Genomic DNA, 3,906 nt, shown 5'->3' on the forward strand with positions numbered 1-3,906 from the left:
CGTGAGAAGCCAGGAGCCAGGGCGGTGTGGGCAGGGCAGGGCAGGGCCGGGTGCGCGGCTGTGGGGGAGGTGGGTTGGGGTCTCTGGGGGGCCTGGGGAAGGCGTGCGCAGGGGCACAGAGCGTGGGGGTGGCTGGCACGTGGAGGGACGGCACTGCGGGTGGGTGGGTGGGTCGGGGGCCGCACAGGGCACGGGCCACTGAGGAAAGCAGGGGCCTGGGGGAGGTGGGCTCCATCCCACCGCGGGCCGTGGGCTGGGGTCTGTCCTCCTGGTGCGGGGCGTGGCCCCGAGATGCCTCCGCTGGGGGGAGGTGGGCCGGCGTGCGTGTAAGCAGGCCGCACACGAGCACGTGCGCGCACGCGCACACACACGCCACAATCCGTGCTGCGGTTTGAAGGCATAAAATTAAACCTAAGTATTCAGGAGCTAGAGGAAGCTTGTGTTTTGTAAAAATTCCATTCAGATCCCGGAGCTGCACTGGGAGCGCCCGTTTCCGCTGCCCCCCGCCCCCCACGCCCGCCCCCGCGCGGAGCCCCGCCCGGTGACCTGGTCTCACCCCGGGCCTCGGCGCCGGGCGCCTGCGCTAGAATCACCCCTGCTTTCCAGCAGAGCCGCAGAGAGGGCAGGCGCCCGGCCCGGGGCCGCACAGCTCCCGAGAGGCCGGCTGGGGTCTGAAGCGAGCCCAGCGCCCCAGAGCCTTCCCTGGGGAGCCCTGCGTCTCCTGTCTTTGTTTCCCAAGGAGACGGCGGGTGTGAGGAGGTGTGAGCAGGGTGGCTGCTGCGGGCCTGAGGAGTCTCCGGAGGAGCCGAGGGGCGTCCAGGGGAGCAGGGAAGGAAGCTTGGGGGCCGGGCCAGCCGGGTGGGCGGACCCTCGCTCTGCGATGCGCCCATCCGGCCAGGCCCGGCTAGGGGGCCAGCGCTGGGAGGCCGGGGGGCGCAGGGGTCTGCAGCAGGGATTGGGGGCCCCTGGGGCCGGCCCTCCGGGGACCTGAACTCGGGTCAGCCCCGAGGGACCCCGAGGGGAGGGCGGAACCCCCAGGGCCTTGGTGCTTTGTTTCAGCCTCCCGGCTGCCCCGCATGGCGGTGATGGCAATCCTGTCCGTGGGTCTGAGTGAGACATCAGCAGTATCAGCAGGTGCCTCTGGGGGTCCCCGGGGGTTCCCAGCGCCGGGCGACACGTGGCCCTGGGGGTGGGGTAGGGGCGGGCATGTGCCTCCAGGTGTGTCCCTGGAACCCTTGCAGCCAGGTCACCCCGGGAGGTTCTGAGATGCAGGTTCCCAGGCCCCTACCCCAGGCCTGCAGAGTCTGGGACTCTGAGGGACGCTGCCCTGGAAACTGCATTGTCCACGAACGTCCCAGGTGATGCTTTTGTTTTTATTGGGATAAAACATGCATAATATGTAAGTTACCACTGTGGCCGTTTTTAGGCATAGAGGTCTGCAGCGCTAAGCACGTTCATCACCACCCACCTGCAGGGCTTGTGGTCTCCCCAAACTCTGTCCCCATTAGGCACCGCCTGCCCGCCCCCAGCCCCTGGCAGCTGCGCTGTCTGTGGGTTAGGCCGCTCTAGACGCCTCGTGCAAGTGGGATCCTGTATGGTCTTCATCCTTTGTGTCGGGTTTATTCCGCTTACCGTGACGTCCTCAGGGTGCATCCGCGTCGTCGTGTGGGTCAGACCTTGCTTCCTTGTCAAGCTGTGTCCTGTTCGTCACGTGGCTAGACCACACTTTGTTTACCCCCGCTCTAGGAGTCAGGAGGAGCTGAAGTTTGGGGGAAGCATGGGAGTTGAATCTGATGAATGAGCGAGTCCCCAGGCAGCTCACACTCTCCTCCTTGGGCTGACCTGTCAGGGGTGGGGAGGGCGGGGGGTTTCCTCTAGCTTTTGGGTCTCATATCCTCCAATCATGTGATGTGTGTGCCCGGCCCGAGCTGGTTTTGTGAAGAGGCTAGGCAAGTTGCACTATTTTTTTTTTTTTGGAGTATAATTGCTTTCCAGAGTTGTGTTAGTTTTTGCTAAACCATGCGATCAGCTATATGTGTACACCTATCCTCTCCCTCTCAGACCTCCCTGCCAGGGCTTACTGTATGCCAGGGACTGTACTGTGTATTTCACACATATGAACGCAAACGTCAAGTCAACACCATAAGTACTGTTTCTGTTGTCACTTGACACATGAAGACGGCGAGGCACAGAGGGGCTGAGTCACTGGCCCGAAGTCAGGCAGCTGGGACGCGGCAGATCCAGACAGTCATCCAGAGGCAGCGGCTGGGCCGGCCCGAGTGAGGCTCCGGAGAAACTGACTTTCCAGTTGAGAACTGAGCCGTGCGGAAGAGAAGTCAGGGGTGGGTTTGGGAGCAGCATTCCAACAAGGAGGGAACAGTCTCTGCTGTGCAAAGGCCCTGGGGCAGGATCCAGCTTGGTGAGTCGGAGGGCAGAACGAACATTTGAATGAATGAGCTCCCCTTGGTGACGTCCTCCCTGGCAGAGCCCCTGCTGAATGGTCTGTGTCTGTGATATTGGTGCTGCTAATGATGGTTAGCACGTCAGAAGCATCAGTGTGTGCAAACTGCTGTTACCATGCATATTGCGTCTACATCAAGGGGCCTATCGTCCTGATACCGTGTTGTGATGCTCAGGTCTTGGCGAACCGAAATAACACTCTAGCCTCAGAAATTAGCAAGCAACTTATCAGCGGCTGTTTAGGGCGGGGCGGGGCGGGGCGGGGCGGGGCGGGGCGGGGCGGGGCGGGGGCGTTGATCTCAGACCGACATGACGCAACTGTGTTGGCTGTGAGAGTGTATTTGTGCGCCAGTGCCGCCAGCTAACATCCCAGAGTTACTTGTCTTATGATCTGCACCTCTGCTTTCCACGTGCCGGGCACCAGGCTGAGCTGTTGCACTTAAAAGAGAAAAACAGACAGACGCTCTTAGGGAGTTGTCAGACTGAAAAGAAATTGTCCTCGGCACCACAAGGAGAAATGTACAAGGGGCTGCACCTAGCCTGAGTGGCCTAGGAGAGCTTGCTGGGGAAGCCATGTTTACGCTGAGGTCTAAGGAAGGACAAGGAAGGAGCCTGGCAGATACTGAGTGGAGGGAACAGTGTTCCAGGCAGAAGGAACAGCATGCGTGAAGGCCCTGAGGCACACATATGTTCACTTGTTTGGAGAGCTTGGAGGACAGTGAGTCTGGAGCATGGGGAGCTGGGGTGAGAGGCCAAGCTGGGAAGGGAGAGACACACAGGGACAGACTGGGTGGCACCTTGCAGGCCCTACAAAGGGGTTCTGTAATGTTTTAAAACCAGATCATTAAAAAAAATGCTAAGGCAAGCTTTGCAAGTCATAGTAAGATTTTGGCTTTTCAGAATTCCAGGGTCTGTTGCAATATGAAATCAGTGAAAGTCGCCGCTGAATTCCTCTTTTTTAATGTTTATTTTTATTTATGTCTTTGGCTCTGCAAAGTCTCACTTGCGGCATGTGGGATCTAGTTCCTTGACCAGGGATCGAACCCAGGTCCCCTGCATTGGGAGTGCGAAGTCTTAACCACTGGACCACCAGGGATGCCCTGTGGCTATAATGCATGTCTGCCTCTCACAAGCATTTCACGCACAGGGCCCTACATTCTGACACCCGCACCCAGGTCATCATTACTCTACCCACGGCCCGTTGACACAGGGAGGCTTTGCAGGTATGTGACTTGGCCAAGGTCACGCAGGTGGTCTCAGGGTTTGGGCCAGCGCGGCCCCCCGGAGCCTGCGGAGAGGAAGTGTCTGCAGAGGCGGAGGCTGGCTGGGGGCCCGGCCGAGGAGCAGCCGGGCTCAGTCCCTGCACAGGAAGGCCGTCTGCAGAGCCTGCCTGCCTTCTGCTCTGTCGTCCCCTGTCTGCGAAATGAGGCTCTTTAGTGAACTTGA

At 60.0% G+C, this 3,906-nt stretch overlaps 1 non-coding gene across 1 annotated transcript; it reads right to left on the reverse strand.

Moving 5' to 3' along the window:
• Positions 1-3,483: 3,483 nt before the first annotated feature.
• On the reverse strand, positions 3,484-3,556 carry TRNAG-CCC (transfer RNA glycine (anticodon CCC)). Its single transcript has one exon. It is a non-coding gene; the product is annotated as a tRNA-Gly (tRNA).
• Positions 3,557-3,906: the final 350 nt, after the last annotated feature.

Source organism: Ovis canadensis, chromosome 19 (genome assembly GCF_042477335.2).
Source record: "Ovis canadensis isolate MfBH-ARS-UI-01 breed Bighorn chromosome 19, ARS-UI_OviCan_v2, whole genome shotgun sequence".
NCBI classification, from domain to species: Eukaryota; Metazoa; Chordata; class Mammalia; order Artiodactyla; family Bovidae; genus Ovis; species Ovis canadensis.